This window comes from Neopsephotus bourkii, unplaced genomic scaffold, assembly GCF_033783945.1.
Source record: "Neopsephotus bourkii isolate Nb327-2 ecotype Australia unplaced genomic scaffold, CSIRO-AGI_Nbou_v1 NB_1037, whole genome shotgun sequence".
Classification (NCBI taxonomy): domain Eukaryota; kingdom Metazoa; phylum Chordata; class Aves; order Psittaciformes; family Psittacidae; genus Neopsephotus; species Neopsephotus bourkii.
In genome coordinates this window covers 2,685,136-2,698,013 of record NW_026901526.1, presented here as the reverse complement: position 1 = coordinate 2,698,013, position 12,878 = coordinate 2,685,136, and the positions used below count along the sequence as shown (strand labels likewise).

General features: G+C 38.2%; 1 protein-coding gene across 1 annotated transcript in view; it reads left to right on the top strand.

Annotated features, from left to right (window-relative positions):
- The window catches only part of BMPR1B (bone morphogenetic protein receptor type 1B), a 191,160-nt gene that overhangs the window by 38,384 nt on the left and 139,898 nt on the right, over positions 1-12,878 (top strand). Inside the window, exon 2 of the mRNA XM_061360953.1 lies at positions 5,113-5,170. The gene's annotated coding sequence lies outside the window, so the exon portion shown is untranslated. The remainder of the gene's footprint in view (positions 1-5,112; positions 5,171-12,878) is intronic.

The window sequence follows — 12,878 nt, the reverse complement described above, 5'->3', positions numbered from 1 at the left end:
CACAACTGCTTTGTGATCTATTGCATTGCCTTGTTAGTTTGACATTTTCTATTAATGTGAAAGGGAAGAGGAGTTCAGAGTAGGGGAGCATAAGAAGGAGAGATGTTCATCTGGCCATGAATTTTCCCTCTCTTCAAAAGGCTCTCAAGTCCTTTACCAGTTAGCCATCACCCGAGTACTATGTGATGGGTTTTCCCACTCGGAGTTTAGCTGGCAGTTCAGGCACAGTTGGTTCCTGCTGCAAAATCACTGCAGGCAAAACAGCTCCACTGGTCTTCCTGGGCTTCCCTGTGGCTCACTTGGCTGCCAAGCTTGGGAAATAGGAGTGTATTCTTTTTGGTTTAGACAGAATATAAAGATCAAGGCATTTTCAAGTAAGTGTGATCATCCTTAATTTCAGTTTATTTGAAACGGTTTATATGGATTACTTCAGATGGTTTTGATTTTTTGGTTATGATTTTTGATGTGAAAAAAACCTCAAATTTTATCTACACTGTCAGATTTTTCTCAGATTTCATGATGCAGGGAATTTGTGGGTTTTACTGGAGATGAAGATTTATGGAAGCAAAAGTTTATGCAGATAATTTTCTGCATTTTTTTGTCACTTTCAGAGAAAAAGAATCACAGATGTTATTTTAAGAGCTGGCATAAGATTTCTGATAACATGACTTAATATTTTAATTATTTAGCTATTTAAGTATTAATATTTCCCAGTCATTAGTTTCATTTTCACTGTGTTGTTTCATTTGTTTGGCTGTTCTTTTATTGACCTGATTTTATTCAGTAGGAGCAGCAATGATTATAGACGTTAATTTCCAATGAAGATCTTGTGTTACTCTGTTAAACACAAAACCTTACCCCCAGAAAGACTCTCCTGAAAATTCCTGTCTGAATGGGAAGTTGAACAGCTTTCAAACATCACAGCAGTATGTGTGTATGTGTAGGGAGGCAGAGGAGGTGTTGATTTGAAAGGGGCCCTGGTGTCTTCAGAGGAATCCTTAAACAGTTGTGTGTTTAAGCACTCTGGCTTTCCTTGAAATCAATACTTTTCTCATAATTTAGGAGAATACTGTGCATATACTAGCTTTTAGTCAGCATGCTTACTGTCATATGTTAGTCTTTACAGGGCAGAGTGCAAACTTTTTACGTCTGTGTCAGAGTAGCATATCATGCAAAGTAGTTCTCAAGATGTGACCTAGAGTGCTCATGTCATAGTACCAAACCAAGAGCGCTCACCATTGCCACCCGGGGTGTGAGGTTTTAGCTGGTATTTGGAGTTGTATTTCAGTGGACAGGTGGAAGTAATGATGACAATAAGAATGTCTTTGATGCCATATTTAGCAAGTGCTCTTTTCCTCAAGTGGGATGATCAAACAACAGGAAGCAGTTTCCTCACTTGTAATACGAAGCCTGGCGTTGCAGCCAGCACCCTGTCTGAAAATCTGCCTCTCGTTTGTAGGGAAGAATAAACCATTGATTTCCATGCTGCTCATGGCTTCCATGCTGGGTTTACTCCTCCATGCAAGTTTAATGCAGGAAATACACCTGGAACCAAGCCAGCTCTTCATCGCTTTAGGTACATCTGTACCATCATGGTTGGAAGAGACTGAAAGGCTCCTGCCCCTCCTAGGAAGCTTATGTCTTGACTGCACTCAGGGCAGGCAAAGAAAATCACTGAGTTAGGGAAATCTGGCCATGAACTGGGGGCTATTGCATTTTTCTCCCCATGAGTGATGTGCTCCAAACCCCTGATAGTTCCCATTACGAATGCAAACTAGGTCATACCAGTAAACCAGAACTGCAGAATTTTGTCAAGCACATCTGTCAGACAGCAGAAGTGTAAATTACTGTTCACGCTGGTCTTTGAGTGGAGGCTTTCATTGTTAGCACTCCAGTGAGTTAGGACTTGCTTGATTTGAATGAACAGAGTGTGGCTGCCACATGTATGAACTCAATAAAGTAATTATTAGGAAATGCATGTTCATGTGACTATTATAATGCTTGTAATTATGTGGAATATAGTGTTAGGTGCATGTATTTTTAATATTTGAATAATAATATAATCCCTGTATTCTAATAGCTCATTAACTATTAAAATACTTTACTATTATATATACTAGAGGTATATTTGGTCTGTTTTCCATATACATATGGGTAAATACACTGCATGTGTTTTCCTCCTTTTCATAAAAGAAAGAGCAAATATAAATAAATTCCTCTTTTATTTATGTAGGTAAGTTTCACATCAGCGATTGGAAGGGAAAAGGCCTGTAAGTTAGATTGTAGTTAAGCACTATTGCATCTGATCTCTTAATTTATGTGTGTGGCAAACTCAAAGGTGAGATGACCCAGATCTGATTGCGATCTTGTATCAGTGTAAAGCAGATGGACAGCGGCAGCTCCCCATGCAGCCACAATGATCTTGTCAGTGGGAGTCAGCCAGAGATCAGAATCTGAAAAATTTACATATTCTAGATAAGAAGGTGAAACTTTATATTTTGTGGTGCTTGTTTTGAAAGAACTGTAGAAGAAGCCTCGTCTTCGCTGGGTTTCTACTTGTCCTCAGTTTTCTACTGTTTCCTTTTCTTCTGCTATGAAGTACAATAAAACCCTAAGCTGACAGTAGTGTAAAATAAAAGCTATTTGGTACTTCAGAAAAGGAGCATACTCTGAACAGTCCATCTGCTACTAGTGAGGCATACAACTGGGGCTCTGCCATGAAAGTACTACAGGGTGCCTCAGGTCCTCTCTGAGCAGGCAAAAAGGGATTTCTGAACAGAGCATGGTCATCATCACTGGAGATAGTACTTGATGTTATGGAGACTACTTCTCTGTAGAGAGAGACAATAAGCATACTAATGCGATGAATTTTCAGCCCTTTTGATTTCTTCAGAATACTGATTTATTCTACTTGAGCACTAGCATAAAAACCTGTGCCACATGTATTTCTTGGACGTTACTGTGTAAAAATAGCTGCAAATTGCCAAGAACTGGCTTCTGAGATACGAATGTGAATTTTCAAAAGACTTTTTATTTAAGGTTAAATTAAAGAAAAAACAAGGGGAAGACCTTGAAGGTCCTTGTGTAAAAAAAAAAAAAAAAAAAAAAGAAACAAACCAAAAACCAACAAACCCCAAACAACACAAAATGAACCAAACAACGAAGAAACAAGATCAAAACCAACAAACCAAACCAAACAAGATAAAGTGTGTTGTGAATGTTTGGCTTGTGAAAATATTAATATAGGAAACAACACCCTAAAAGAAACAAGGGTCTTAACCCTTATGCAGATGTGATGGGTATTCTCAACCTAAAGCCCCAAAATACTAGACTTTATTTTGAATCAGGATGTGCCTTCTGAATATGGATGAAGAATCAGACTACCCAGTTTTCTTTAGACAGGTTATTTCTCCGTTTAGACTGTGGAACTCCATTGTTATTCCTCTCATTTTACATGAATTTTTCAGATTTCCATAGAAACTATGTGGCTTTTATTGCAAATGGTTGGGTTTTGTTTTTGTATTGACAGACTGTATAAAATCTTTCAAGTGTGTGAATGTATGTTTTTAAAATATCACTGGATGAACCTCCCATTATGCATCCTCCAATTTTACCAGAGCTAAGTAAATGTTGAGCAAAATTAGAACTTGTTGGACCACCTCCCATTTTAGGTTTGTGTTTGATTTTGCTGCTGTTGAATTCAGGGCAGTAATTAACTCAGTGAACGAATGTAGTACAGGAGCCTGGATCTGGATGACTGGCTTTCCTCCTAGTTTTCCCACACCAACCTAGACCTCCGAGATAGATATCCCCCTCTCTGAAAATGAGACTCAGACAAAGTGTAAATTCTTCATTTCCTGAAATCTCATTGTTTAGGCCAACAAACATGCAGGTCAATGTGCAGGTTGCAGAACCGAAACTGAACACCAGCTTAGTTTCCCTGGATCAATGAAATGTAATTTGAGGCTTGTGGTTGTCTGTCCAGCTTGAAGAGCCAGCACTGAGAACAAAGGCTCAGCACCCGTTCCTTTGGATATTTGAGCAGCAAAATACTGTTATCGCTGTTCACTTCTGCTGGCATTTGGCTCAGTGCTGTGCTGTTTAGCTAGGCCAGGTGTAAATTTGTGGTAATGTTTAAACCAGCCAGTTCTCATAGAATAGAGGCATCTTGCACTGTCCCTATGTAGGTAACCTGAAAAAGGGGGGTGAAAAAAAAGGAAATTAAAGATTTTAGCTCTGCAGATGTTCACATAGACAGTCTCTTACAACAAAGCTGCTTGCTCTCACTATAAGTCAGCCTCTCTCCATAAAATCAAGTTTCAAAGAGTCCTCAGTGAACAATAAATGAAAAACTTTACACAAATCTGGCACCAGATGCAGATTAAAGAGCAGTAGATGTAACGGGCTATGCTACCTAATGGTGTTCTCCGCAAGACATATGAAAGATTAAACTGATAGCTTCTACCCTCAGTGGGAAATGATGCATATAAATGTGTGCTGTCTTGAATATCTTTGGAGTGCGGCTGCTGCTTTTTGCGTGGGGAGACTTTTTTTAGTCAGTGGAAACTTGGGCTTACAGTGTTTAGTTGAATTTCAGGATGCTAATTAATTATTAGGCTTCACTGAGTGTTCACTAGGACGTAATCAGATCTACATTTTAAGTGAGTATGTGGTTTTGTTTGTTTTTGTACTGAAGAGCTCATTAGAAGTTGATGGGAGTTGAGTGCGCCTGGGCCCAATCATGCACCTCTTCCTGAAGTGCCTAATTCAAATGATTAGGTGGTTCGGTGATAAGAAATACAATGTCAGCAGGATCCTAATTATTTAATCTACCTAACCACAACATGAGCATTATGAGGAATGCATGTAGGGAGATCAAAACACTTACATCTCTATAGCAGCAATGCTAGAAAAGGAAAAAGGTGCCTCTTGTTTGTGTGTATGTGCAATATTGTACTATTGCACTGCTTGACACGTCTCCGTAAAAGATGTGTCACTCCATGGTAATAGTTAAAACTTTATCTGTCAGTTTGCTTAAGTGTGATTGAATTATAATGCTGATGTTATGCACAGTATCAAATATAATTGATATATCTTTCTGCTCTGTTGCAGATTACAACATCTTAAACTGTGAGACAAGAATACTTCTTGAAAATTAAGAGATCCTCAGGTAAGGACTAAGTTAAGCAGTTTTCTTTTTATAAAGACCATACCATTGTTAATAAGCACCAGCATGAAGTAAACACAGAGGACAGTTAGTGTTTGTGAACTATACTTTGAAAAGGTGCAGAAAAAGCACCTGAGTTGTTCACAGTGATACAAGCTGAAGTAAACAGGCTACTTGAGAAGGACACATGTATGTATCATGATTGGATGAGCTTACTCTTTTGAATGCTTGGTACCTGGGATGTTTTTCAGGAAGGGGCTAGAAAAGAATTATCTTCTGACAGAAAAATGGGAGCCAGCTGAGAAAGCAGATGGAGGTAATGGGCAGTGCTCTGACACTAGGTTTTAGCAGCATGACTCTGGTGCAGGCTTCTTACTGTTTCTTTGGTATTTCCAGAGGAGCATTGGTAGACCTAAACTTAGCGTTCAGGAAATGTCACTCCTCCCCTCGGGGTTATTGCTGAGTAATAGCATACCCAGCAAGTTAAGTTGTCCTTCTTTGACTGATGTCTCCCCTGGGATAAACAAGCAGTAGTTCTGCAGAGTGAAAAATCAGCAGCTCTTTGGCTAAACAATCTGTTAAAAGTCCTGCCTTGTGCTTGAGAAAAAAGGATTTGAAGCTTTTCAGGAGGATTGTTGAAAGATTAAATAATTACTCTCTTCATTATGGGAAAAGTCCCAATTTGTTGGAAATGGTGGTTTAAAGCAATATAGTCACAGCTGACATAAAAATAAAATGTGAGAAGTTTTACTTTGTCAAATAATGGGGTGGGGGGTTGTTCTTATTTTACTCCTAATGAAGACTGGTACAGTGCAGGTAAGTTCACTCAACTCCAAGTAAAGGAAATACTTTAATTTGATAGACATTTACAAAACATATGAAGATACCCTCTAAGTTATGAACTGTCAATTCACCTTTCCCAGGTAATGAAAACTTTGTGAACTGCTCAGTCTACAGGGCCTTTGCTGTCCTTTCAGTTTCTTCTATTTATATACATATATTTAATATTAAAGCTCATAAAAAAATACAGGAAGTTGTTGAAATTTGATAATTAAACATTTTTCCATATAAAGATAACTCTTCCTGACCACATCATATTCTGTTACCTTGCCTGAGTGTCATAAAAAGCCTGAAATTGAGAAATTGTGTTAAAATTCCTTTGGGTTTGCATTCTTGGAACTTTTCCTAGAGCAATTTCACGACTTAATTTGCATTTGGTGTTAGAAAATTTATAAGACTCTGGTGCTTTGTTACTTATGCCTAGGTTTTGAAAGGAAAAAGAACAAATGTCTGTTAACTTTAAAATAAAATTGTAGCCTTTTCTTATAAAAATGGACATGTTATCACTGAAGTAAGTTGCATGGAGGTATTAAGAAAATGAAAAGCTATTTGTTATTTTCCAAAACTTATAACCTAAACAAATGAATTAAGCATAATCTTTTGTTTTGTTCCAAATCTTTGACTTCCCATGCCTGTAGAAAATGGTTATTTTTCTTGTTAGACATTCAAGAAGGTTTTAAATTGAGTTTAGAAATATTTCCTTTTACAAGAAACTTCTCGCCCCCCGTGTTGATTTTGAATTTTTTAAGGCTAGTAATCTATTTACCATATGTAATTACATGATAGCTAGTACTGATCATGCTTCTCCAGCATCTGCTTGAATATGAGTAGAAATGAATACAGAGATGATAATTGTTCCAATTCAGTTGCATAGATGTACACATTGCATTTGGTTGTACATCTGCATAGATGTAAATAGCTTTACTACTTCACGCTGAGGATATTCTGAAGGTCATTGGCTTACTCTGTGCTTAAAATGTCTCCCTGGTGGAAGGGAATACCTTCAACATCTTATGTGCCTATCTAGTTCAAACATTTTAGGAAAAAAATGCACTAATAACTTAAACATAGAAAGAACCATGAGGAGGCCCATGATTCCTGTAAGCCCTGTAATATTCCTTGGTTTTAGATTCAGAAAAAATTTGAGCTGGCATATGTTGCATTATAGGATTCTGCCTGTAAAATGCTATAGAAGATTACTCCTTTAGCAGTAACTTTTTAACACTTGACCATTTGTAATTCAAATCAAACTTTGAAGTATTAGTGACTACTTAAATTTTTAATGCTCTCCCTTATGCGATGACTAAAATAACTCATGAGTTGTGCTGGTTGTGTCTGCTACTGCCTTACCAATACAGAGAATTGTACTTCAAAGGTTGTATATAAATATTTTGTTTATATATCTGCACTACCATTTATTACTGGAAAAAGCAATAATAAATATAGGAAAAATCAATAAGAAGACTGGTGCTTCATGCATTGTGCACCTGAAAAACCTGTTTGAGCTTGGTTTTGCTTTGAGAAGGGCTTTAACATAACTGTGGTTATTCCACAGATATTTCTTCTGTGGAAAGAAGAAATAATAATATAATAGTAATAAGAAATAATAACATCAAACTTAATAAATTCAACTGAAAGCATTTTCTGCTGATATTTCACATGAAACCACTGCAGGCTGAGGATATGGCGATATTCAGCAATTGTTGTTCCATGGCCTGGGCTTGAAACCATTACGATTCTTGAGCTGACTCCTGTTAAGCCCAGTGAGTTCTCTTATGGAGCACAACCACCTGAAACACTTCCTTCTGGTAACGGGGACCAGGGAGGAAGAAGACAGAGGTAGCACTCGTGATTTAGCTTTGTAAACTGGTTTCACTGACATGGTCATGAGAAAAGTAGTGGCAGTCCAAGGGAAATAGAAGGAGCGGGAGGGTGGGACTGGGAGAGAAGAGCAGAATAGTCCTTCCAGTAGCGACCTACTGTTGCCTGAGCTCTGCTGTTTCATAAAACATTCTTTCAAGTCAGTGAGGAATCCTCCAGTCTGCTGAGCAGGGCAGGATAAAGAGGAGAATGTTTTATTGGTATCAGACCCCATGAAACATCTCCATCCTCATAGCTCCTAAGGAAAATACTCTGAGCCTCTGTCCAGCTCACAGCTCTTCTCGGACTTCTGTTATTCCTCCTCCTGAATCCTTTTGGCAGATTCAATTTACGTCATGTCTGGTGATTTGATTAATTTCCTATTACTGGCCCAGTCCTGCAAATCCCTACACTCAAGGTTTTGTAAATATGCTATTGGATCTTGGTGTATAGGCAAATTCTGTTCCTGCACATTCAGCCTATGGCATGTTTACTGTATGGAAAGATACACCCGAACTATGTTTGCTTGTTGAATAGGTGGCAGTAGAATGAGAAATCTACCCTATTAACAGAGTGAATAAACAGCCAGCATAGAACTTTAAAGCAGTTTCCACCATATGCCTTAGTATCATAATTTTAAATTTGATTTGCTCAAAATTGAAATCCAGATTCAGGCTGACATCATAACATATGACCCCCAGTAGCAATGAAAATTGAAAACATGAGACAAGGGCATTAATCACTGAATAGTTTATAAGCTTGCCCTGAATGTTCATCTGAAATGTTAACACTGTTTTATTATATCCAATAACATCTTAAAGTCAAAAGTTATGAATACTGTGGGGTGCCCTAGATAAGGCATTCAGACTCATTTTATTGTACTCTGGCTTAGATCTTTTGAGCCTTTAGTTAAGTGCACAGAGCTACTTGCATGCCCAACCTATTATTTTTAGTGCACTCATAGCCTATTGCTTTTATGGGGATTGGAAACACGAGCAAGACAGCAGGGATATGGTTTGGCACCTCCACTTGTGTGGACTTAGAAATTTGTACATACCCAGTTGTAGGAGGAAGTGTTAAATGGCATCATCATGGATCTGTCTGCAAAGTTAGGGGCATTGTTTTCTAGGGTTTTTAGTTTGTTTACTATTTTGAATTTTGTTTTAGAGTTATACTAGTAATTCTTTTTCATAGAGATAGTTGTTGTGGTGTTAAATGGTGTTTAATATGGAGCATAATTAAATCAATTTAACTTGCATATGCATAACTGACCAGGACTGTAATCACATCTTTTTGGATGACTTTTCGGATGGTAATTTGGATGAAATTATCCCTTTAAGCCAATTTGAAGTTTCATTAATTTTTTGAATCTTAAGCTATTTTCATTAATTTTGTTTGTTTATAGCTGGTATTTTATAGTTAACATGTGCGGAATTTATTTGATGGTTTGAAAAGAAATTTAAAAATGTCTTACTAATATCTAGTTGATCTCAAATTCATAATGCTTCCTCTATCATATATTCCCTTTATATGTAACCACATCAGTGTATGACAGAATATTCAAAATATGATGTCATCTATAGTGGACTTGAGTTTGGAAGAACACAAGGAAAGGTGGGATCATTCCTTTCCAAACTATTTACAGCTATTCTTGAGTCTCTTCTCTTACCTTGACGAATATAGCTCTTAGTCTTTTTGCCCTCCCAGTACACAAGTTAGAACTTTGCTTATGGTATTTATGTCCAGTTTGTTTTGGTCTGTGTATTTTCATTGTGACTTAAAAATATTAAACATGGTCAGTCATGCTTTACTTCTCTAGTTTCTGAGCATGCAAAAAGTCAGCTTGAATGATTAAAGAATGTGTGGTCAAAATATGATCTCGCATGAGCAGAAGTATATGCATGTTGTGCTAAGTATTTTTGCATGTGTTACGAAGATGTATTTAGGCCACCATCAATAAAATGTTTCTCATGAACGCCTTAGAGAGGAAGGCATAGCTTATCAGAAATGGGGTAAATCTAAACATTGCTTTAGAGACATGCACATAGCTGCAAAACTTACTGGTTTTCTACCACAAACTTTCCTCTTTTCAATGTACCCCAAAGAAGAGAAGCATAATCTTTGAGTAAGCCTTGGGCTATGCAGCTCGGAGTAGTACGCAAGCAAGCTACAGCAAGTGGTGCAAACTTGCTAGAGCCCAGGAGTAGAATCATATAAATGAAGAATGTCTAATTACTAATTACAGGTCAAACAGAGTGCCTAGATGGGAGCCCCGTCCACTTTAATTCCCAAGTTCGAGGTGTGTGAGTGGGGGAACCCAACAAACCCCTCCTAATGAGCTGAAGTTTATACCTGGCATTTAAGTGTCCACCTTGTCAATGGTGAATCTTTTGCTGGCAAAGCTGCTTTGTTTCTGCGTAGCGTGAGCCAGTGATTTCAAAATATATTTAAAAGCTTTTGTAGGTGAAAATGAGCTTAACTGACAGTGAGCTGGTTGTGCCTTTTGTATTTTGCTTTATTGGGTAGTTCCAGTAGTAAACCAAATTTATTGAAGTAAAGCTATGAAATTACCTAAACTGCCTGTTCTCAATAATATTTCTGCCTGTTCTTATTTTAATGTAAGGTACATGGTGCAGCTTGTATACGCGTATTGTTTGAAAGCTTTGAATGGCTTGCCTGTCTGATCCATTTTAATAGATTCCAGCCTTTTTCCATGACATCATTATTGCAACAGACTTCCTAGAAAATATGAACAGCTGCTGTGTATTTTTTTCCTGTGTTTTATATTAAAACTGTAGCAGCTTTTCCGTTCTCTACAAATGACAGCAATAGGCTTGTCTGATGTAAAACAAAATGAAAAAGAAGTCCAAGGAACTGCAATACTGTTAACAGGCCAGTAATGTAACAGGTCCCCATGTATGAATCGCTTCATAATGCAATAAGGGATTACTTATGCTGCTGTCATACTGGTCAAAGGTTGGTCCCATTTCCTTCTTCCCTTCCCCCTGAACTAAACTGTGCATCATTAAAGATGATGAAAGCAGCACTGTACTCAGCTTCCTGGCCCAGATGGCAATTTGCATGAAGAATTTTCTTTCTTTTCTTTCTTTCCTTTCTTTTCTTTCTTTCCTTTCTTTTCTTTCTTTCCTTTCTTTTCTTTCTTTTCTTTCTTTTCTTTCTTTTCTTTCTTTTCTTTCTTTTCTTTCTTTTCTTTCTTTTCTTTCTTTTCTTTCTCTCCCTTTCTCTCCCTTTCTCTCCCTTTCTCTCCTTTTCTCTCCCTTTCTCTCCCTTTCTCTCCCTTTCTCTCCCTTTCTCTCCCTTTCTCTCCCTTTCTCTCCCTTTCTTTCTAAATCATTCTTATGCAGACTGTGCATAGAGGTTTTGAAGTTCTTTTCAGTTCTTACAGTTCAGGTCAAGGAGTCTTACTTCATTGTTTCTCTGAGCATCCTGGTGTTTGGGGATGGTTTAGAGGCCACTTTATGCAGAGCCTGGAGTATTAAATAAAAGTAGGAATTCATCAATCTTGTTGTTGCACTTAATTTTCTATCTGGCTCTATCTGTATATACCTGAAAGCTGTCAAAGAATGATGTGGGCCTTCAGATTGTTCTGCCTGGAATGCCTTGATTGGTATTTTAGTATCTTTTACATGTCTTTTCCAAACCAATCATGAAGTCTGGTAGCTTTGTGCAGCAGCATCTGTGTTTGATTTAACAAAACTAGCAGGTATGAATAAAACCTATCCTTTACCTGACTCTAGATGTGCACTGTGCAGGATAGCAAGGTGCCATCCAGCAAGCCAGGAGTTCACAGCTGGCTTGAATCTCACTTGGGTGCTTCAGCTGGACTAAGGAGACAGCACTGATATGGAACAGCTGCTGCTTTGAGAAATCTGCAAAATCCACTATAAAATCCAGCTTCTTGTTAGCTGGGGTGGGTTTTGCTTAATGGTTCTGCAGCCAGAGCTCAATTTCAGCCAGTACTCTTTGCTGTGTTCCTCTAGGATTCTTTTCAGACTCGGCACCTGTCTAGAAGATCCAAAATTCAGGCTGTGTTACTGGGGAAATGCCCAACCAATTTATTTCAGTGTATGGTCCCAGTAATTCATGAACTGTGGCTGCCACAGAGCTGTCTCATCCTGATAGATCATGGCTGTGGTGGTCAGATGTACTAAGGGATGTGTGATCCAGAGGTGTGCTGAGTATAAATCACCATAAGGTTGGTCTTAACTGCAGTAGGAGAGCTTAGGTGTCAGCTCTGGGTGCTTTGCATCCAGGAGTGCTGTGCAGGCTCTGGCCCTGCACGGACTTGTGCGGGAAGTGTGGCCAGTCTGACTGGAGGAGGGTTTACTGGAACCCAACTGACTTAGAGACCAGCCAAACCTTACAATGTAAAATGGCCATAGGATGACTCATTGTCAAGTAATGCTGTTACCTCAGTCCTGCCTTTTGAGGTGCTTTCTCCCTTCGTTTGAAAATAAGGCACCTGTGTATTGTCTCCTGTGGGGGGCGAAAAGTGCAGCAACTAAGTAGCTCTCTTCTTTGGGAGGCATAGAGATGCCTAGCTGGTTTATGTACGAGGTAGGTGACTGTGAGCTGATTGAAAACTACTAAAAGAAAATCAATACTAACCTTGCAATGCGAAGACAGATAAGGACAGGCCTACATTGTCCCTGTCTGTGGTGTTCATCAAATGGTGCCCATTTTGTGGTTGCATGTAGAGAAATAATTTCATGAAAGAAATAACTAATGCTTTCTGGCAGTTATCAATTACAAGCTCTTCTTCATCTATTACGAACTTTACAAAAAAACTGCTTGACCTGTTGTCCGTGTCCTAAAGCAAGCTTGAAGTCACCTTAATATATAAATAATATTAATGCAGATTATTATTAGCACAGATGTGGCACAACACATGAAAATTACCCTCTTTTTTATAACCACAGAAGGTTACAACCTAAACCAACGAGTGAGTTTATGACGTGACTGATGCTCACGTTAAAAAGCTAAGGTCATT